Raw genomic sequence first — 24370 nt, 5'->3', positions numbered from 1 at the left:
GTATCTCTTGTATAAGGATTTGTGATCCAGAATTCCCCCCCGCCAAAAAAAGTATATAGTTACTTATAACAAATACGTTGGGTAGTATGACAGAGGTTCAATTAAATATATATATATATATATATATATATATATATATGAATAAGAAGATGCGGGCCATGGGCATAAGTGCTGCCACCTTCTGGTTAAAGAAAAGAAGGGATTGTGACTATTCTTCATTTGCAATAGGTTCTCAACAAAAGGGCAAATATACACATTTTACTTCAACTATAAAGTGTTAGATCAACTTAAATCCAGAATTATAAACAAAAAACTTTAGGTTATAGTTATGAGACATGTCATGACAGCTTTTTTTTCCATCATATATTGTTTCTGTCAATCACTTTTTAATAAAGATGGTTCTTTGTTAAATCTTCTGGAGGTAGACCAAGGTTTTGGTCCTTGGTGTGCCCTGGGGCCTCCTCCCATTTTAAGCAGAAAATCTGACCAATCTATTCTAAATGCCCTGGAAAACACCAGACATAGTAATACTTTAAAAAACGAAATTATGTGAGGAAGTCGGTTTCACAGATGAGGAGTTAAGTAGCTGAAGGCCGACTCACTGAATCGTAGACGGAGCTGCAGAGATCTGTTGGGTCGAGCAGGTGTTTACTCATGTCTGAAATAAATTGTGGCTCCAAATCCATTCAAGGGATATTTAAACAGCTGTTGACAGTTTGAAAGAAAAAAAGAAATCCCCTGCCAGCTGTGGTGCAGAGATTGCAGGGAAAATAGTGATGGTGTATTGATTATTTCAAAGTATTAAAAGTTTTATTTATGGATGTTTTTGCAACTGTTATATTATTTAAATCTTTAAATCTAGTTGTATCACTAAGATGACATGAAGCTGATTTTGTTATCTCGTCAACATCATATTCATTTGGAATCATCCTTTATTACAAATCTGTTTCTTAAAGCAACAATACAGAAAAAACAATCATATTTTCAGTAATAATTGGTTTAACTTTGAATGTCGAATTACAGTAGATCTCTCGTGATATAATCTTAAAATGCTTTTTGCTACACAATTTTGGTTAGGCGACCAATACGAAGAGTCTGAGTCTCATGTAACATGTGAGTGTTGTGTATTATCAAGAATGTGTTGATGAGATACGTATCACGATACAGGGGTCAACGATACGATATATTCGGATACTGTATGAAGGAGATATTTGTAGTATTGTTAAGTACTTGACTCTGGTTTTGCAGAATTTACAGACCACAAAGTCGTAACTTATTTAATCAAAATATGTCCTAACATGAGCTTTAAAAGCTGCTGGAGTCAAGTGTATCCTCATATCCTCAGTCATTGCCGGGACCACGCAGGAATTCATTCTTCCTTTAGCTACTGATGACGTGATGACTGCTGCCATCTAGCGGCCAGAAGTTTAAATGCAAAACGGAAATGAACTAATGCTATGAACGTTAACATGTTAATTTCAAATATAAAATCCAAACAATTTTATCGTATTCATGCATTACCAAAATATAAACCATAAAATAACTTTGGTAAGAAATAAAATATGACTTGTAAGATAACAAGACAAAATTCATAAAAATAAAGAAGATGCCAATACAGTGCTGTAAAATAAATGTACAGTATTGTAAAATAAATATAAAATCGTAATATACAAGTCTGTCGGTATTTTGTAAGACCCCTAATAAGTACTGAGAGATTTTACCAAAGAGAAGTTAAAAAAAAAACTGAAAAAGGAGCTTTTATCTTTTTTTATAAACAAATGCACATGCAGCAATCTGGCAATGGTGCAACAGACTTTTACAGCACTGCAGTGACACAGGATAACCCATAAAAAATATTTTTTATAATGTAGGAATAGGGGTTTCCTTTCGTTTGGTTCTATATGTATCCGATAATCTATGCTATGCATCTAACAGATGGATCAAAGAACACAAACCTGGTGTATAATAATTTGACCTCAATTCGGCCCAGTAGAAGAGTCTGCATCAATCCCGCCGTAATCCTCGGTATACATGGATTAATAATGTAATCTTCAGAGCAAATAATGAACGCCGGAGTATTTGTCTGGGCCGCATTAAAAAAAAACAGGTGAGTGAAGTTTACAAAGAAACAGTTCACCTGGCTGAGGCTGTTGCAAGGATGACGACGTTTATTACATCACAACGTCTGAGCTGAAAAGTGTGCGATTAAGAAGTCTTCATCCTTTCTTACCTTATTTTTCTCGCTTCGTTAGTTTTTTCATGTTTCATCATCTCAATTGGTTGTTTCTGACTGCGGGCAGAAAAAAAAAAAGACTTTCATTTCATTGAGGCTGTCAAAGTTTCTGGTATTTCTTTCATCCGAGTGCAGGCAGGCGTCCGAGACACAACCCAGTCACATCCAACATCATTCTCTGGAATCAAATCACTGTCCTTATTATGTAGTCAGGTCTGTGTTTTATGTTGCCAAAGCAGATCCTTCAAGAAAAAGGTTTTATTGTCTGTTTTAACTTCATAAGCTTTCCTGCTTTTAGCTCATGTTGACAGTGTTTTCCTCTTAATATATCATTTTTTTGTGGTGGCATTACAGAATAAAAGAAAGAACTGGACTGGACTCTATCAGAATCAGAATCAGAATCCTTTATTGTCCCGCGAGGGGAAATTCGGTTTAACAACAGCAATATGCCAAAAAATAAAACACCCAGAAATAAAATATTAAAAAGAAAAGAAAAAATCTAAATAGAATAGAAAATAAATCTGCACTATATTATATACACAATCATATTTACAAATATAACAAGAAAGGTGCAGTTAAATAATTATCTTGGTGTGTTCTTGTTGTGGAGTCTGATGGCAGCAGGGAGGAAGGACCTGCGGTACCTCTCCCTCACACACCGGGGATGGAGCATCCTATCACTGATGGAGCTCCTCAATGCCCTCAGTGTGTGCTGGAGAGGGTGAGATAAGTTCTTTCTCATGGAGGCCAGCTTGCTCTGTATCCTCCTCCCAGACACTTCCTCCACAGGATCCAGGGGGCGCCCTAGGACGTAACCGCCCTTCTTAATAAGGCTGTCCAGTTTAGCCCTATCCTTTGCTGTCATGCTGCTCCCCCAGCAGACCACACCGTTGAAGATGGCAGAGGCCACTACTGAGTCATAGAATGACTTCAGGAGTAGTAGGAGTAGAGGGTAGTTCTCTGATTTTCGGTTAGGAAAGTTCTTCTTTTGTCTGTAGATGAGTTCCAGATTTTGTGTCTGGTAAGTACACCATTGCTTCCAAGTTTTGTGGTGCTATGTTATGACTGCCCTGCCAGTTGTCCAGCTTATGTTTAATCAAGTCGTATTGGGCTGGAACTGTGTAGCAGAAAAGCGTCATGAATCAAGCAGAAGGTTAGGTACAGTGTTTTTAAAACCGAAAGGATTAACCTAAATAGAGGTAAAAAAGAAAGGGAAAGTCTAATTGAATGCCCTTGTGTTCCTGTTTGACCAAACAAATGTCCTGATCTACTTCCAAAGCCTGTATCTAGAAATGATGGTCGTTTCATAGAATCAAGATGCTTGAACAGAAATTTCTTTAAACAACAGCCTGAAGGTATCACGTCTTTTTATGGCCTGCAGAATGACTCACCTGAACCTCCAGGGACCAGCTGCATGACTCAGACGGAAGGAGACGTGCAGCCGAGTAAGGTGAAAAGTGAAGCAAAAGAAAACAACCCAGACAAACCCCGGCTGGTGCCTGGAAGAAAACCCAAAATGTCTGTCAAAGTTTGGCTCTGGAGTCATACCAAGAAAATCTAGATGGTGTTAAGAAAGCGTTCCAGAAGTGATAGAATAATGAATAATAATAATACCGTATTTTCAGGACACTATTAGGTGCACCTTCAATGAATGGCCTATTTTAGAACTGTTTTCATAAATAAGGCGCACCGGATTATAAGGCGCATAGAATAAAATATAGTCAAACGTTTGACTAGGGTTGCGTTATGCATCCACTAGATAAAGCTGTGCTAAAGGGAATGTCAACAAACAGTCAGATAAAGTCAAACTTTATTAAGCGTTCTGACAACTTCGTTCACTCTCATGGTAACAATGTTAAAATGATTTTTAAAACGCTTCAAGCAGCAGCGCATGAGACAAGTGTTGTGAGCACATAAATGTTGAACGAGCAGCCGCGAAGTTGAGTGCGTGTATGACAGCTAGAGCGCGAGTGTATGACATGTTGAACGCAAGTGTATGACTGGTTGAGTGCGCACGGAAAAAATGTTTTGAGTGTAAAACAACCAAGACACACTCAAAACGGTGACAGTAATCTTACTCAATAGACGTCCGCTATGATGTGACGTGCGTCGTAAATCCCACCCTGTGACGGTGCAATGATGTAATTCCGCCCACGGCGTGTCGGCTCAGTCAGTGCACAGTCATGAAAGTGTTTGTAAACAAGTCACCCGCCAGGTAATGTTCATATATAAGTCACCCCGGATTATAAGGCACACTGTCATTTTTTGAGAAATTTAAAGGCTTTTAAGTGCGCCTTATAGTGGGGAGAATACAGTAATAATAATGAAAGTGAAGAACATCCTCTTTAACCAAACCCTTTTCCCTCTTCCATCATGTCTCCTTTGTCAGTCTTCATCTGCTATGCTATTCATTATTCGTCCTTCGTCAACTTTGTTCCTTCAGCGCAGCAGCTTTCCAGCTTTGATGAGGGATCTGAGCAAGAATGTCACAGGGATTAAGAAGTTTTGGCTCCTTCATCCTGTCCAGATCATTTAGCCGCCCTCACTGCAGAGATGGCCCTTTATGCTCGAAGGTGAAATTTAAATTGCGCGCCGTCCCATTGAACATCAGAAGGAGTTAACATCTTTCCAGGAATTTCACAGAGAAGGAGAAGAAGAAGAAGGCTGTTAGAAGAAAAACTATGACTTTCAGATAAGTTCAGATCCTTTCATGGTCTTGGGATGAATCATAATGAAACATTTGGTTTGGTGTTGCAGAATATATCAATGTGTTATAATCAGGAGAGTCCGAACTTCTCTTAAAGAAATCCAGATATGCTGAGGTTAAGATATGATGTAAGGTAATTGTTACAGTTAACTGCTTCTTCACAAGCAGGAAAACACGTTTCAGGACTTGAGTGTTCATTCTTTGCTGGTTAACTTTATTTTAATGTCAATTACTGATCCTAATATTTCATTTTGGACCAGTAAACATCAGTGTCTGTAAGCAATGTCTCTCTGCTTTATTTTCAGTAGACATTGTACTCAGCATATTTTAGCATTGAATGTAAAATGAGACGAGAACCCCCAGTGGTAAATAGACTGGAAGCTCTCACAACATTTACCAGGAGCGTTTCCCATCTACGCAACATGTTAGCCTTTAAGCTTCTGCTACAAACAATCTTAAAATATAGACTTCCAATATTTTCTGAACAATTCCTCTTATATAGGGGTCACAACAAAAGGGACGGTACAGACGAGTAGTACGGAGGTATTTGGATGTTTTTAAGTGTGTTTTTGGGCGAGGTGGATGAAGGTGGTGACCTTCATATGAACATAATTTTTTGCCTGTTACTCCAAAAATCAGACTTGGACAGCTGCAGACATGATCTGTGTCTTAAATTGCATACTTGCGTACTTAAACTTTTTAGCGCATAAGTGAGTCTCAATACTTGGTATGCGAAATAAGGTGCGCCCTGCACACTAAATTGTCGTACTAAAACGCCCACAAAACTGAGTACGGATCAATGGACACTTTCTACCCTAAACAGCCGCCATGTTATTGACGTTGACGTTGTAAACGGAAGCTACGTCACTAACACTCAAATGGACTGCAGCAGTAGGAGGATGACACGTCTTCGGTGCCGATACGTGCATAAATATGTCGGCGATAGTGTTGCTACAGCTGGTTGCAACCATCATTAAATAGTAGTAGAAGAAGAAGCTGTCGCATTGTTTCCAGGTAAGTGCGTAGCAGCAGGATTTGATTTGAGACGTACTTTGTGTCAAGAATTTGCGTACTAGTTACACTATCCTGATGTATACTAACCGCCAGTGCACTAGGAGAAGAAGGTGAATTTGAGACACAGCTATGGTCTTGTCTTGGGAAATTTCTTTGTCTAGCCTAGTCCTAGTCATAATACTGGTCATGAAGCATAATTGACTGCAATGATTTTTTTAGGTCCACAATTTACTTTACTTTTTTACATCTCAGTCTCATTCTTAGTCTCAATCTGGAAAAGCCTTGGTACTTGGAAACTATCTTGTCTTAATTTTTATTTAGATTCAAATAATTCTAACACAAGGCAGGCCACAAATCTGTGACTTCTGTTGTTTTACAACAAATGAAAAAAGGACTGATTAAACCTTCTTGGAAAATGACTATGAACAAACAACATGATGACAGATGATTTGTCTGAAAATCTAACCTAGATGTTCAACCCACAATGTACCAAATGTGAGTATGATTCTCAGTGCAGACACAGAAACGGAACCCTTGCATCTTGATCCATTAACTTGGGAGTCAAGACAAGAAATAGACAATGTGGTTCAGCATAGATCAAGGTTCTATTCAGTCTGGTAGAGAACATGTTCAGGATCAAAAGGGAAGGAGGATAAAGGGAGAGTGGTTTTTGAGAAGCTTGAGGCGAGTGAAGTCTATCTGGAAAGCCGGGTTTTTCAAGGTGGAAGAAAAACGGATCAAGCAGGGAAAACAGCAACACAACAGAGCAGAGAAACAAATGCTGGATGCATACCACGTTTCTCACTCAATAAGTAGCACATTTAGGAGGAAGGCTTTGATATGACAATCGAGTTGCCATGTGAACCACTTCTGAAGAACAGTTAACTCAATAACTTGTACTTCCTGTCGTAAAGTCAATGGGTTTAATCCTCCCGAACATGCTTCCACGGACCATATAGGTTGTGTTAATTACCTTTTTCTGTTTTCGCTCGCGAGACACCGTTCCGTAGAGATACCACCGTAATGAAAGCTTTGTGTGCACTCATAGTTTAACAAGCTCGGTTTCGGAAGTTTACAAAGTTGAATTTAATCATTTCTAAATTGCACCCTAAACTTGGCATCCCACACACACTTGCTTCCACATCTGTTTCCCCTCAACACTTTCCGACAGTTTGGAAATGAGATGTCTCCAGAGATGCGCTGTTCAGAAGCAGAGTTTACCATCACCCAGTGAATGCTCCTGGCATTTTATACCGCAATGTGTTTTTATTTGTTTGTTTTTTTTGACAAGAAAAATGGTGTCGAAAAATAAATCATGATTCTCTCCTCAATCTGTCGTAGACACAGCTCTTTTTTTTTGTCTTCAATACATGACCTCTTACCTCGAGCGAAAGGCAAAAAGAATGCACGCTGAGTGCTTCATTCTTTGGCTGAGACATGGCAGAAACAAAAGTTACACAAAAAAAACCCAAGTCACTGCTGCTACCTCACGCTGTGAGCGCTGAGAGAGAAATCTAGGTCATTTCTCCATCATTAGTATGCCAGCCAGGTGAAGCACAAAGAGGATTAGAGCGAAGTGATGCCAATGGGACTTTGTTGATCTCTATTCTCTCCCCCACTCTTTCTCTTAGAGGCAAACGACAGTTGTCCTCGGCTCTTTGAGGTAATATACATGTGGTACACGCTTTTCAATACATATGAACATGCTCCGATGAGGGGCTTTTCGACCGTTAAACTTTTGATAAATGTTTTATGTCCATCCCTGACAGTCAGGAGCTTCTTCTCCTGTATCTTTAAAGATATACAACATTGTTGTGGATTATATATTTTTAATCTTGCGTTGAACTGTTTTTAGGTCAAATGTACTTTTTCCAAAAATCAATGGCTTCTCCAGTGAATCGTAACCTCTTGACACCAAAGCTTATGCCTGGAGTTTATTTCTATTATTATTTCGGTCTGTGCGGGATAAAAAGAAGCTAAACTAAGTCTTTGTATAGAAAGTCTGGTTTTTTTTTTGTTTTGTTTTTTGTTAATGAAAAATTAGCTCCTTGTATGTTATCTTGCCAGGGGTCTCATTGTGATAAAAAAGATGAAAACATGAATTTAAACTGGATATAAAGTTTATATTCTTTAATTTAAAAATGATATAGTTTTTATACATTATAGTTTTCATTCAGCGTTGTTAACATTAATAGTTGGCCTACAGCGTCAATAAGGGGCTTTTTATTTATTTAACTTTTTTTGGCTTTATCTTCAAATCCGTAACTTCACAGAGTAATAATGTCAAAAGGTGAAGATTGAATGACCGTTTCTGTGCTTCATTTCATTTCATCATTTATGGAATAAAAGTTTTCCTTGTTTACATGTAATCATCATGCGGATGTGATGACTATATATTTTTTTTTTTAAGGAGATAACATGAGATTTGAGGAGGAGATAGATGACATGAGGAAAAAACGGCTCATGTTGCATGTTATGACATTGATATAAAAAACAAGCCTTATTTCTATGAATATAATGTCTTGAGGTGTCCAGGTTTACACAAAAAACTTCATAATAATAATAATGTCACTACTTCCCATGTAATGGACAAACTAACTCCTAGAAAGGCGCTATATAAATAGAGATTATTATTATTATTATTATTATATCCCATATTTTCTGATTTGCTAGGAATATCTAATAGATAAGAAACTTACCGTATAAAACAATATGTCGCGCTCATTTGAAACATATGTACTGTATAAGTTTGTCAATAATTTCATATATATTCCCCTAGTAAAGAAAGAGCTGAGTCAAAAGGCAAAGTAAGAGGTATGCAAAATACTTTAAAACAAGCTAGTTTGTCCAACAAGCTAGTTTGCAATTTCCCCTGAAGAGACATTTAGTGAGACACATTATTTTCTTATTCTCAAACCAAGTGTTCGGCACATACCGCTCACAGCTGGGCTCAAATAATTGGACACAGCTCAGATACCAATGAAGGAAGACGTATCGATATTTCCTGAGTGAATCTGGGGCAGGTTTCTAGAGTAAAATACTTTTCGCCCTCCTGCTTCAATTTCTATGACCTTATATTCAGAGTACCAAAGGGACCAAATATATAAGACCATGGTGACAATTAATAATAAATGTCTACCATCGTTATTTTCTCAATGAATGTTGGAATCTCTCCATCCTTTAGAAACGCAAACGAAGGAATATGTTTTGCGATGAAGTTGGCTCCCAGTCACATAATTCAGGCCAGAGAAATTAACAATTAAAATATCCCTGTTGTAGGTTTTTCTAGGTTATGTTGCAGTGGAAGTTGTTCCAGCGAAGACGTCTCGTACTACGATACCCAGTCTTTTCTTGGGACATACCAGGCTTTTTCTGTAGTGATGAAGCTTCATGAAGCAGTGTCATGTTGTTTAGAGGTCAGTAGGTGGCGCCTTCAGTTTAAAAATGATGTGATGTTTCATTAGAACAGTTGTTCAAAAGAAAGGAGAATAGTCCAGAGACCGCCATCTAGTGGACTCTGAAAATAAGACACTTTTTCATGAAGCTTCATCAGAGCATCACTACTTTTCTGGTCAACTGATGCCTTTGTGTCTCCAACGGATCTTATGGAATCACCTCAGGATCAAATATTACATCTTTTCTTGGTTCTTTGTTGGTTGACTAAAGCATTGTTGACATGGAAAATGTATATTCTACTGTCAAAATCTTCCCCTTCCATTTTCAAAATTTTTACGCAAACACAAGGAGCGGGTGTGGTTCCTTGGTGAACCGGTGACAGGGTTGAGCGGTTCTATTTAAAAAACGATCTACTGACACATTACAGAATGTGACTAAAGTACTTGAACATTGAGGCAGATCTACAGTTGTTTTCAGAGTGGATGTACTTATTCAAGTTCCTTTTACTTTCTTCGTACATTCTTTGTTCAGAGAGTGTCCATTAGAACAGAAAATGACAGAGTCTTGAGATAAAACCACAATTTCTCAATGGCTCACGGTAAGAAGATAGAAATGTGCGTTTAGTCTGCAGTACATGATCCCCAAAGTCTGATGTCAATCCTGCTGATTCCTATTCCCCTCCATCCAAAATGAACTTTTTTCGGTTGCCAATTTTTTTGGGCAATTAAAAAGTAAAGCTAAAGTCGCTCATTCCCAAAACAGCCCTTCACAGACACATCAACCAGAATGATTATTATCGAGTATGTTTATATCACCGTCAGGCTCCTCTAACTAGACAACAGAGAGCTTTATTTGTGCACAGAGAGTGACACATGGGGTGATTACTCTGACTCTGTTGACTCTTCCCCCGAAAGAAAGCAGCCGAAATCTGTCTACCAGGGAGAAAACAGATTGATCTTCACCGAAGGGGAGTATTGGACAGGAGACAGTTGAACCTTGAAGATGAGGCTTTCGTTGTAACCATTTTTTTTTGTGATAGAAAAGTGAAAATATACTTTTTTCTAAACCAAGAAAGAGATCAAGGACATTGAATGAAGATAATTAAAAAGAAGGCAGAAATAAATGTTCTTCTCTTCCACCTGAATCCGTTTAAAAACAACACTAGGTTCAGTAGACACACAATTAATTCATACATCACTTTGATTTTTTTACAGTTGATCAGGTGTTTAATCGTGCATTCACACTGGATTTGCCGATGATGGACACATTTTTAATTATTGAGCGTGATGAAGCCCGACCCCTCGGCTACACGGCATTAGAGTCTTGTAATGTTACCAACTCTTTTTGAAGCGCGTTCATTAATCGCAGCGCATTTGAGAAAAGGGGAAAACAAGGAATTCAGTGACCGACACGAGCACACTCCTTCATCTCGCACAGCAGGTGTGAGGCGAGATACTTTTAATTGGATCTTTGTACAACGGCTGCAAGAAGGTAAAAAAGACTCTGCCTTTCAGAAGGAAGGCAATAGATTTGGTAAAAGGCAAAGAATGAGAGGAGAGTTTCAATCAGACGCGCACCTTTGGAAACACAATCCAATTACCAGCGGGAGAGAAAAGTATGTCCGAGTCTCTCCATGCACACGAATACCAATGAAAGACACATCCCAACAACCAACATGTCTGTGATGGATTAACAAAAAGGTAAAGTCAAAAAGTAGCTTCATACGTGTAACTCATAATTTGATATACATGACCATTTTATACACAATATCTGCAATATTCAATATATTGAAAGACATTTTATCAAGGATATTTGAGACTGAAAAAAAAAAATTCCCATCAGAAGGAAAATGTCTTTAGTGTAAAAACGAAACTAAAGTGCATTTAATCCAAAACGTTGTACAATGTAAAAATTAATGAACCTTCTTAAACTGATCACACTCAATTGCATTAAGATTAGAGGGATAGTTCACCCAAAATTAGTTCATAATTAGGAAAAACTATATATTAGTTAGTTACTGTTCGCATACTGCAAGAATTTACAGACATTGTGACTCTTGATGTTGTAACTGCTTTTCATTTGTTTAGAAACCAAAATATGTCCAAACACCAGTTTTATAAGCTGCTGCAGTCGACTGTATCCTCTCGTCCTCAGTCATGGCCAGGATCTTGCCCCATTTCATTGTTGCTTTAGCCGCGGAGGATGTAAGGAGCGCTGCCGTCTAGTGGCCGGAAGTTTAATTGTGACCCCCAAAAAATCAACAGTGTGAATATTTACATGTTAAGGGGAAAATAAAAATAGAAATACATTTTAATGTAAACACAATTTATTGAACTATAAACCATAGTAGAACTACAAACGGTAATACATAAAATATGATTGAAAGCCTACTTCTTTTTTTTTAAATGCACCATTTTATAATAAAATCACAAAAGAAAATACTCTCATGTCAGGCAGAAGATAAGCTTAACTGCGGAGCTCATCTTTCAGAAGTATCACTTGTTCCGAACGCCCTTCGCTGAACTTCCCCTACCTATAAATGTTGACAAATACTTAAATTAAACGCACTTTATTTCAATAAGATGAAATGTTTTACAATTCATATTTTTAGCCTATGAGCCTCTACACACATCATGAGTGTGGTTTAGTTTGATAAGCCTGTTTTTAATTAAATTACATTTTATATTTTTGTTGTGATTTTTTGAAGCAATTGCAATGCCTTGATTTTAGTGAGGTACCCAGTGATACCCATAAATAGAATGGTACTAATCAGAATCAGAATCTTTTGTTACCTGTGTTGTTAACACAACATAGGATTTTCCTTCGTGGTGACAGTAGAGAACAAAATAATTAAATAATATAACACACAAAAAGGGAAATGGAAAAACAGTGCCGTTCTTTGGCGCAAATAATTAGCATGAAGTTATTTTAGTTTCGGATTCCATTTTTAGGCCTTAGTTACCTGAATTTCAGTTTTATAATTGAATTCATTAACCTCTTTATTTTTGGAATTTTTCATTTCATGCATCCCAATTACCAAAGGAGTCAGTTTTACAACTCACGGTTCAGAACCAACATCCGAGTCATTCCCCTTCCTTACCTGCAATGATGTTAAAAATATGGGAATTATTGGGAAACACACGATCCCCCGGCATGTGCAGGAAAAGGATTAGAATTTCCACGGCGGACTCACTGGAGAGCAACGGAGGAAGGCTATTAATAAATCTGAGTAATTGATCACATTAACATGATTTATTTGTCCTAGTTTCCAAAGACACAATTTCAAACGCTACTTCGAGCTGACAAGGCAGCGGTGGAGTCAAGTCTGGAGTTCGCTGCGAGCCGTGGATCAAATATCAGCACGGATTGGATTTCCTGCATCAAATATTTGACTTCCCTTATCCAAACAAGTCAACAAAAAGATCCACTTGGCCCATTTTCAAGGGCACCTTCATGGGCGGCGCTGATCCGTAAAGATCAGATGGCGATGAGATGGTGCCGTTTCCATCACTCATCAATTCCGATCTTTATCTCTATTGATCTATTGTCCTTGGTTGTCCTTTTATGTTATACTTAATTCCAGGGGATTTAAAAATATATATTACATCTTGTGGGTGAACATCAGAAAATGTATTGGATTAAAATGTTAAACTATTAAAAAAGAGAGGTTTGTAACATTTTTCAGCTCCTCAGATTTAAACCATAATAAAATGAATATTTTCAAATTAAGTCTCGTAGGAATATAGTTGTGTAATGTATGCTTAGAAATTGAACAATCATTTTCAATTTAATATGCATTTACTTAATGATTTATTTCTGATCATTTCAAACAAAAGATATATATTTCTGTTGAGTTTCATTTTTAAAAGCCTCTTACATTTCCCTTTAGTATCACAAAACAAATTATAAACTAATGTCAATTATTAATTTAATTTCATTTATTTAGTTAATTTATATGAAAGACAACTGAGATGCTGGTTGTCCACTGTTTTTTAAAGTTATATTTTCATTTAAGAAACTTAGGAAGAAAAAAAAACAGCAGAATAAAACTCTAGTGGTCTTTTGCAAACATGAGTGCAGAAGTGTGGTTGTGTGGAAAAGCAGCGAAAGGAGCTCAGAAGTACTTGAAGCTCAAGTGAAGCGTAGAAATAAAGCTCTTACCTGAAGGTGCTGACGCATGACTTCTTCTGCTGATGATTTTTTAGGCGCGGTCTACTCGTGACTCTGCACTGCCACTCACTGGTGGCTTTAAGTACTACCGCGTTTAAAAAAAGAAAAATAATAATAATCATAATAATAAAAAAGAAAAACGGGTAAAAATCTAAAATAAAGAAGGATATCATTTTAAAGTTAATACAAATTATAATTTATTGTGTATGAGTTCTATTATTCCAGTATGTTTTTATTTGTTCAGGCTTTTCCTTGATTTTTACTGGAACTCCTGTTGTGTTATCAGTTTTATCTTGCCCTTTAAAGTATATACTTTATTGAATATTGTTTTGATTTTTTAAGCGCTTTGTGACCCTGGTCTGGAAAAGCGCTATACAAATAAAAATTACTTACTTACTTACTTACATTATTACAAAAAGAACAACGGAGGGAACTACATGGAAAATAACTGTTTAAGTCATTAAATAAAAATAATTTTACGATTAATATATTTACCAAACATACATATATATCAAAATCGCCCCTTTAAGTTGCCATGTTTTTTGTGAACCCATCAACTCATTCATTGACAACTGCTTTATCCCGGGGTCAGGGTTGCGGGGAGACTCGAGCCTATCCCAGAATCATAGGGTGAGCGGCATGGGACACCCTGGACAGGATGACAGTCGGTCGCAGGGCACACAAAGACAGACAACCATTCACACACGCTCTCATACCTATGGACAATTTCCCAAAGTTCTCAATTAACCTCTGTATGTTTTTGGACTGTGGGAGGAAACTGGAGTAGCTGGAGTAAACCCACGCAACACGGGGAGAACATACAAACTACACACAGAAAGGTTGCCTTGGCCTGGAATCGAACCAGCAACCTTCTTGCTGTCAGCGACCGTGCGCCCTCACCATCAACTCCTGGTACTATTTTTATTTTCATTTAATTTATATTTATTCCAGCTGAATATTTGTCCCTGTTTTCTTGAAATTGCTGAAGAAAGAGTGAAATGACAAACTGCTCCTCATGTCAACCTTTAAGTCAACACCAGCGCTTCCTCTGATACGCCCACCCGCCTGGCGTCCCAAAAATATCTGCACCTCTGAAGTGTGTTGTCAACAACGCTGAGATTGTTTGCCGAGCTGTCATTCCTCAGAAACACATTCCATTTTTTTTTTTTTTTGGGCAACGTGGAGAAGGAAGCCGCCTATGGAGCTGGAGGTGTGAAGAGCTGAAGATGACAGCGAGGAGATCTTTCACAGCATGGAAGCTGTGGGAGATGAAGGGGGTGGAGGTGGAGGTGTCTGACTTTCTTACTGAGTCAAGCTCCTATCACTTGTCAAGAGGTTAAATGAAGGGGAAATGCTATGGAGGGAATTAAGGTATATTTTTAATATATTGAATCCTCCAACAATCTCAACACAAACCTGTTTTTCCACATTTGCTAATCTATTTTCTTCAAAATGTAGTCATAATTCAAGGGACTCCCTTTAAGAAATCACTTGTTTTGTAAAGTCAATGTATCGTGAGAATGTATATTTGTTTTTTCGAGCATCTTGTTGCTCAAATTTACTCAAATATGGGTCACAAGAACAACGTTAAGGAAGATCCAGATTAAATAGACTAGAAGTTAATGGCACAAGGGGCCAAAATCTTATTCATTTATCATCTTTTCCAAGTCTTGGGCAAAACAAAATCTTTGAGATACACTTTACAGTAAGTGTGAGCGTGATCTCGATATAACACTTTCATTCTTCGACGCTCAAATGATCTTAAACATCTCTTCTGTGTGTTTGTCCTTCTTTACAAAACAAACTCATCAGCTTCACATCCATAATCACTGATACCCTTATATTATCTTTAAGACCGACATATTTAAAGGTCAACGTGATGATTTATCTACCCTTGATTTTAGTCCAACAATCCAGTGAAGCACAGAAAATGACTTGATATTTTGAATTTCAAAATAAAACAAGAACAAACTCATCAAATTAATTAATTACTATTTTGCAATTCAACAAAATATTATTTTTTGATGAGCCACTTTTATGTAATAGACACTTAAGTAATATTTAGTGCTATATTTTCTGTTTCTTTAAACTTTTATAAACAATAAGGGTTGCAAGAATTACACTAACATAATGTATTATTATATTTAGCTTTAAAACATGATCATTGCTTGTTGAAGCTCAAACGCTCTTGAACTCGTAGCTTATTTCAGCAGTTCAGTGTCTCCGCATCAGAGCCCCAGTTCTCCTGTAAAGATGATCATCCAACATCAGCACGAGAATAAATCCTTCCTCCGAGAGCCGAGCGGAAAGTAATCCATTGAAATCCTCTCATAACAAGCGCGTTCATTTCAGCTGCGTCTAACAAGACGCCCTCTGCCCTGAGGTGCAATTCCCTGCAAGTATCTTCACAGCAGCTCTTGTCGGTCTTCTGGGGGCCGCGGTAATAGAAGAGGAGCTGCAGTATGAAGAGCAGGTGTGTATCGTCTGCGGACGTCATTAGCCGCGATGTTGTTTGTGTCGCTTGAGTGAGACGACTTTAAAAAGGCTTGTTTTTTCATCTCGAAAATACGGGATCTCCAGGGGCCAACAAGTCAAATAGAATCCAGATCGTGGATCGAACGAAATGTTATTTAACTGGAAACTCTTAAGAGCAGAACGTGAAATCGATTTCCATTAATGTTGTTTGAAGATTTATTTTAGTGTTTAGTATCTCCGTGGTTGTATGTTGACATTCTTTGAAGCAGATGTATATGAAGTTATATTTAAGTTTGAGTTAACCAATATTCAGGTCAAGCGCTTGAAGGCCACATAAAATGGCATGAAGTTGGACCAGGGCCGGGTCTAGGCAGGGGCAAGAGGGGGCCTGGCCCCCTCAAATAAATGTTGTGCCCCCTCAAACTTACATGTAAGTAAGTAAGTTACAGCGAAATGCCCCCTCAAGATTTGTGGCTGCCCCCTCATACCTGTCTAGACCCGGCCCTGAGTTGGACGCATGACCCAAAGATATAATATAGAAAAAATATATATTTAAATTTTTATTGAGGTTGAAAAGAGTTGGGGAAATGTTTTTAAAACATTCTTATTGTAAATAAAGACAGATCGTCTCCCGTCTGGTCCCTCATTGTGCGAGTCCCAGAATGAAGCTAAGCTAACGTTAGCCGAATACCTGAGTGAACAAAAAAAAAAGACTGTTTACTATTTCGCCGAGGAAAGATGGATTCGTTTTTCTCTGGAAAACCCATCAGAGAACTTTGATTTCTCGGAAAAACTGGCTGAACCCGATCTGCCGGTTTGAAAGATTCCGAATCGCCGCAGGACTAGACAGCAAGGATGAGAATTATCGAGTGAACTCATTCGTTTACACGATGGGCGATAAAGCTGTGCTTCACAAGAAGCAGAATGCAGAAAATGTGGACGAAAAGGTCACTTTGCAGCAGTTTGCAGGTCTGGTAGAGTGGTACTCAAGGAGGAAGAGGAGGAGACTCTTTTCCTAGGAGTCGTTTCAACAGTAGAGAAGCCCAAAGCATGGTAAAGGACGTTAAAAGTGAACGGACAAAGTATTATGTTCAAGTTGGATACTGGAGCCAACCCAAAAGACTGGCATGGTCAACTCACGAAACCAACAACACGACTGTGTTTTCCCAGCAACGAACGGCTACAGGTGGAAGGAAAGTTCAATGCAACGATGGAATATAAATACAGAACACAACCTGTATATGTGGTACAGAATCCACTGCTCTGCTTGGGTTTCCAGCAATCTCTGATTTGAAGCTATTGCAAATAATTGATAGTGTAAAATAGCTGGAGGCCGACTTGAAAAGTCAATACCCAAAGGTGTTCAAAGGACTGGGCTGCTTAAAAAGGGGAATACAAGATCAAGCTTAAAGAGGAGGTTAAGCCATATGCATAGTCTCTCCCAAGACGTGTGTGCCACTTCCATTGTATGAAAAAGTAAAGAGGACAGAGAGAATGGGGGTAATAATGCCTATTGAAGACGCTACAGAATGTTGTGCAGCCAAAACCTGCAGGAAAGAATCTGTTTTCCAACATGACCCGGTCGAATAAATATATCTTCCGATAGAGGTACATCTTACTATCCGTCGATGAAACCCTGGCCAAGCTATCAGGAGCAACAATCTTTACGAAGCTAGATGCGACAGCGGGGGTTCTGGCAGATACCTTTGCATCCAGATTCAGTCCTGCTGACCATCTTCATCACCCCTTTATGGGAGATACTGTTTCAGAAGACTGTCATTCGGGATTTTGTCGGCACCTGAACATTTTTCAAAAGGGGCTGACACAGATGTTGACAGGAATGGAAGCGACAGTGTGTCATGCCGATGACTTCCTCGGCGGCTTCAGGAGAAGGGCTTGACCCTTAACAAATGCCACTTTGCATTCGACAGTGTCGTGTTCCTTGGTCACATTATCAGCGCACAGGGTATTGAGGCAGATCTAAGTCAAGATCAAGGCGATAACTGAAAAGCCAACTCCCCAAAGATGCCGCTGATGTAATGTAGATGCTGTGGGTGTGGTAAACTATGTGGGGAAATTCTCTCCGGGCATAGCTGCACTCACCTAACCCTTACACAAGCTACTTAAGACAGACACTGACTGGGTGTAGCGCACAGTGGAAAGCATTTGATGAGCTGCGTAAGGAACTGAGCCCACTGGAAGTTTTGGCACAATACAGCCTGAACAGGGAGACAATAGTAGCAGCTGATGCTTCATCATTTGGAGTAGGACGAGTATTGTCACAGCAGTCTGGAGAGTGGCGACCAGTTGCTTATATATCACGCAGCATGACGAACAGAACGCAGATATGCCCATATTGAAAAGGAAGCGCTTGCTTTGACCTGGGCATGAGAGCGATTACGATCTTAACTGGTAGGAAGGGAAGTTCCTGATACAGTCATGATAACAAACCCCTCATCTCCCTGCTGGGTCGCAGAGATGATTTGACATCTCGCATTCTGAGATTTAGGCTACGACTGCTACGCTTCACTTTCAGGATTGAGCATGTGCCTGGAAAGAAAGTGATTACAGCAGATGCACTTTCCAGGGAAACCACTTTTTCCACTCCACCGACAACAGAGGTTATGCAGTTGGAAAAGGATGTATGTGCGTCCATCAACCTTATAATGGAACACCTGCCGGTGTCGGCGCAGCGGCCATCAGGATGGCACGGGTGATGTTGGTAGAAGACTGTAAAACATAGTGCAAACAGGTTGGCCTCAGAACAAGCTCTTCCACTTCTACTGCAACCGTATTGGCAATACCAGCAAGACTTGTTTGTGGCCGACGGACTGCTGATGAGAAAGAATCATCATCCTGCAGATAACAATGCAGGAGGATGTGCTTAAAGGGCACCTAAAGTGAAAACCCAACTCTCCTGACTTATTCACATGTTCTAAATGTTGAAGTCGTCCTCTTGAAAATGCAGTATTTCATTCATCATGACGTTGCTGTTTTGAAGTTATTACTTAATAAAGTTCTCTCTCGTCTGAAAATTCACCAAATAAGATTACAGTTTAAATTATACATTCTGACATCACTCTGGTGGAAATGTCCCTAAATCAGTTAAGTACCTACATGTTAATCGTGAAACAAAATAAATATTTATGTAAACATGGTGAGAGTTACTTCTGCCTTTAGGTGTTTTTGTAATGTGTACATTAAGCAGCAAACATTATTTTTATTTTTATTTTTTTAATGTACAAAATGGGAGTTTTAGGGGTGATTTTGAAATTTACGTGACTCCTTGAATGCAACTCGTGTTTTTGTGACCAATCAGAGCAGAGTGGGCGTGGTTGCTCGGACGACATTTCTTCTCCAGCCAAAACAGCGTGCAAGTGGGCGGGGCTTAATCGTATTTTCTAATGTAAATATCTTTACTAAATGAGAGTTTTGTTCAAAAAGAAACATAGTGATGAGTATAATAGAGGTCCTAGAACAATTTAAGAGACACTTAAATCAGCACATTAGGTGCCCTTTAACAAACTTTATTAAGGCCACCAATGGCATGACAAAGTGTACAGCAATAGCTCAGCAGTCTATCTGGTGGGTGGGCCTGACTAAACAGATTAAACAGAAAGTGGAACGCTGTGGTATATGTGCGAGAGAGGTTCATAAGACACCAGAACCGCTGCTGACGACTCAGTTGCCAGAGAGACCATGGCAGCAAGCGGAACAACGCCAATGTACCTCGTGGTTATCGACTACTACTCACGCTACATTGAAGTTTGCTAACCTTGCCTCGACAACCACGGCACAAGTGACGGGGAAAGTCGAAGTCTATATTTGCTCGCCACGTTGTCCCAGAAACTGTTGTCACGGACAACGGCCTCCCAATTTGCAGCGGCGGAGTTTGCAGCGTTTGCCAATGACTGGGACTTCACACAACCAGCAGCCCTCGTTATCCTCAAAGCGATGGAGAAGCTGAGGGAGCTGTAAGGACTGTTAAATCGGTCTTGAAGAAAGGGGAAGGATCCACACAAAGCTCTCTTGGCTTACAGGGCCACTCTTTGGTCACACGGATCATCACCTGCACAGCTTCTGATAGGTTCGCAACACCGGGAAACCTCTGCCCGTCAGTAAAATAAAAGCTATAACCCAGTTGGCCTTACCTTCAGGCTAGATGAAGACCAGAAAGACAAACAGGCCTTCTGGTTCAACAAAAGGCATCGAACAAAGCCGAAACCGGAGCTCAGACCAGGTCAGAAGGTCTGGGTAAAAAAACCCTGAAGGAAACAGTAACCATTAGTGGTCCAGCTCGAGAGACTAGGTAAAGATCCTTAGAGAAGAACGACATTGATGTTTGGATAAAATGTTGAACCAAGGGTGTTTATAAGAGTTATCAAGTTGGTCACTTGAATGTACAGTTAATATGGATAATTACTGTTTGGGGTAATTTGTTGTTATAACTAAAACAAGCTTTTGTAGAAAAGTATAACAGTAACTAAAGGCGAGAGATGTAGGGTGTTGGAGGCAGAGGGTAGGAACGATATAAGAGGAACACATAGAAGGACGGACAAGAAGGTATAAGGGGAAGTTGTTGTAAATAGACGTTGAACAAGGAGCACAGAACGTCTCCCGGCTGTTACCTCATTGACAGCCTGAGCTCGACAAGTTACAATTCTGGAAGCAACTTTGCTATTATTTACGATCGGTGGCATTACAACTTTGAATGGTTTAAACTTAGCTTTTATTTAAATGTTTCTTTGAGTATTGAATTTTAATGCTTTCAATCATTTCTATATTGAAATGTTGAATTTGTTTTCAAATATATTTCTTTAAAATTGAATATTTTCTTCAATATATTTCAATAATTTCAAAAAATATATACAAATATAATAATGTTTTGTTCTAGTGCCACCAGACAGCACCAAAACTGTACCGAAATACTTTCAACCAACCATGGATTAATAAGAACATTTTCTTTTAATTAAGAACATTTTTTATATATATATTAACTAACTAGAGTGAAAAAACAAACACATTTTATAAATTGAGTCAAAAAAACATACTCAACCTCTCAAACAAATAACTGAATTTGATTATTATTATTAAGAAAAAACAAACAATTGTTTAATTCAAACATTCAATGATGGAACTGATATACTTCCACACACAGAATTCCCATTACTTACTAGGTTCTACATTTCTGCACAGACGCTCAGAGATCTGGAGGATCATTAGGGCAGCAGAAGGTTCTCCACGGCATCTCCGGACTCTCTGTCACATGTGCTCAGTGAGAACCTGTGAAGTTGCCAACATGGCCGCACCATGCTGGGTCGCAAACACAGGCCCCTGTTAATGCTGGTACGAGCAGAAACACTGTGATCTGTCGGAGATGCCGTCATGGAGCTCTGGAAGGCAATCTCCAGGAATGAAATTGGAACAAACAAAATAAGGCAGACCAGGTGACCATCACCCCATTTTACAAAGGTTATCTCACCAGCTGTCTTTCCTTCGCACTCATTTCTCCCGCAATTGCTCAACAGCAGGTTGTTTATTATCTCTGTGGCTTCCTGGTTAGACAGGAAGTGGGATTGTGATGCATCAAATGGAAATAAACTTGGTATTTTATCTGATTATTATGAGCTTTATTCAAGTTTCTTAGTTGGGAAGCTCATATAAAACGATAAATTCAATAAAATTTAAAATATCATAATTATTAAAGATGATACATTTTTAGTCAAAAATGGGTATTTATTTTAAATCTTTGAAAATGTTATATTAAATAAAGTTTAATAAAATAAATAGTTTGTGGGATTTAGGGTAGACTTTAACAAGTTTAATTAAAAAAAAGCTTTATTTTACTAGAAAACATGTGAATGGGTGATGTATTTGTATTTGTTTCCTATAATTTTGAACTTTTGCCAAGATACCTTCTGTGTTGTCTTGTGTAGGAAGTATACGCTGCATGGAGGAGAGCGAGATATCGCAGCCGCCACCATATTTCCAGTGAAGGTCAGAGGTCAACGCGGAGGAGTGTGAGGTGAACCTGACCTCATAAACAGCGTCGACAGCTTCCCACTCTCCTGATAAATGGTTATTGGTGTTGGAGAAATTCTGCTTTATTTTAGACATAAATCATGCTTTTTGACAGACAGACGAGAACATATCCGTGTCATGAACTTCGCTTCCTTTATTTGAAGTTTCATAGGTATTTAGTGTTAAGTGATAATGTTCCTTTATTACTACAGGTAGTTCCCTTTTTTTTGCCAGTCGTTTCTCCTTTTTGTGTCTAACTGCAGTACACCAAATGAACACGAGAGGTCGGACTCTTACCACTCACTCTAGCAATGAGCGTGGTTTCTGAATTTCTTGTTTCAAAATCAGAATGAAACACTTTTATAACCAGTGTTGTTAACACAACATAGTAGTTTTTTGTGATCTTCGTATTCACCAACGAACACAAACAAGCTTTTTTTTAACCAACACAGAATCCGAGATTTCCTATGTAAGATAAATAATCTACTTTTTTGTTTGTTTTGTTTTGGTATCTGCACCAACATAGGGTACATGACTTAGCATGTTAAAGTCACCTTTATTTGCTCCGTGTATATCAGAGAGCATCTCAGAAGACCTCAGCTCTCAGTGTCGGGTTCATATGAATTTAACACCATCAGCATCCAAACTGACGTCATTGACACCTTCGGCCTCTTTATTGCCCAAGAGACGCCACAGTCCGGGTGTCTAGAACTCGAGGCCTGAATGGTGTATTGAGGATGAACTAAAAGGGTTTTTTAAAAAAGGAAATCAAGTTTTCAAAGCTTTTCAAGTGTTCAGTTTTTATGAGCCGATCATTCAACAAGTCTGGCTCAATGACTCTGTGTATCTGTTGCCAGGTCACGGGAAGAAATTCTAATGTCGTTTTTGTGATTCTTTGTAAATGTCAGTCAAAGTTTAGCTGACCAGGATGACTAAACATCTAGCTGACGAGCAGTCAAGTTGAAAGTGCCTTCCCAAAAAAAAAGTTGCTCACCTTGATCAACATGTGGTAATCTGCTGCAAATGGCACCGACCAGAATAGACTCTAGCTGAGTTAGACGGTCGTAGATATACTTTAAAAATATTAAACGGAAATCAACTTGGTTGGTTGAGTTGTATGTTGATTAGGTTCAACAAGTTAGATCTTAAAAGGCAACTAATATCAAAATCAAACTCAAGTCTTGATATCTTCCTCTCCAAGATGCAGTAAGTCTCTCATCATGACCATGTTTTGAAGGTATTACTTTATAAAGTTCTCCCCCGTCTGAAATCTGGGCGAACGAGAGGTTACGAGAGAAGAGTCCATTATGACGTAATAATGGCTTCACTCCTCCTCCAGCCAGCTGTAATCACGCCTCGCTTTGTTTATACAACGAGTCCCTTGGAGAAGAATACTTCCAGGATTTATGACACACGGTGACAAACCTCGATGCTTGACCAATCACAGCAGGGTGGCCATGATTATGGCAAAGAAGATTTCAATTCCAGAAAAGTGGTTTCAGTGGGCGGGGCTTAAGTACATTTTGTATGTATGTATATATTTCAATGAAAAGAGAGTTTTGTACAAACAGACACATACTGATGATACAATAGAGTCCAACATCTATTTAAAAGACACTTAAACCAACACTTTACTTGCCCTTAAAGTGTATAGCCCAACAAAAACAAACATTTGTCTTATTTTAAAGGCCGAGGGGAAAAGAAGAAGAAGATATAACTCTATTAGTGCTAAGGTTAAGAATTGAGACTCAGCATCCCAGCATGCATTGGAGAACTAAAATAGTAGTGTTTCATTTAAAAACATTTTAAAGGTATTTTATCCTTAAGGTAGGGATATCCGCAGCTTTTTGAAATTGTTATCGGTAGCTTAGTGTTTAGTTAATGCAACTGAGCTCACACTTAAATAAAACATTAACTGGGATGAGAGATTCAGCCTTCAGGTGTACATTAGGCTTAGCTTCGATAATGATGTCGTTTTTTATTGCTATACTTAAGACTTGCATAGACATCCATACTTACATGGTTTCTTCTTGGCTCAGTCATTCAATTGTGCGGGTAAATCTGGTTAACAAATCAAGATAACGGCTCTTGTCGTGTCAGTTTCTCTTCCTGGTACCTTAAAAAAAAAACGTCACCATGACCGTGGGACTTTTACAGTGGAACATGCAACATTGAGGAAGTGGGTTCAAGTCAAAACTTGAGGACAATACAAATGCACATCTAGGTAATTTGGCAGCTTTATATGAATTCCACTGCTGCCATCAATCATCTTACATTTGTCCTGTGATGTGGCTATGATCAGATTAAAGTTGTAAGAAAATTACTTTTCTCTTCGCTAACACAAGAGAAAAGAA

This window comes from Callionymus lyra, chromosome 8 (assembly GCF_982586985.1).
Source record: "Callionymus lyra chromosome 8, fCalLyr1.hap1.1, whole genome shotgun sequence".
Classification (NCBI taxonomy): Eukaryota; Metazoa; Chordata; class Actinopteri; order Syngnathiformes; family Callionymidae; genus Callionymus; species Callionymus lyra.
The sequence above is the reverse complement of the archived record's forward strand: the minus strand, read 5'-3'. Positions refer to the sequence as shown.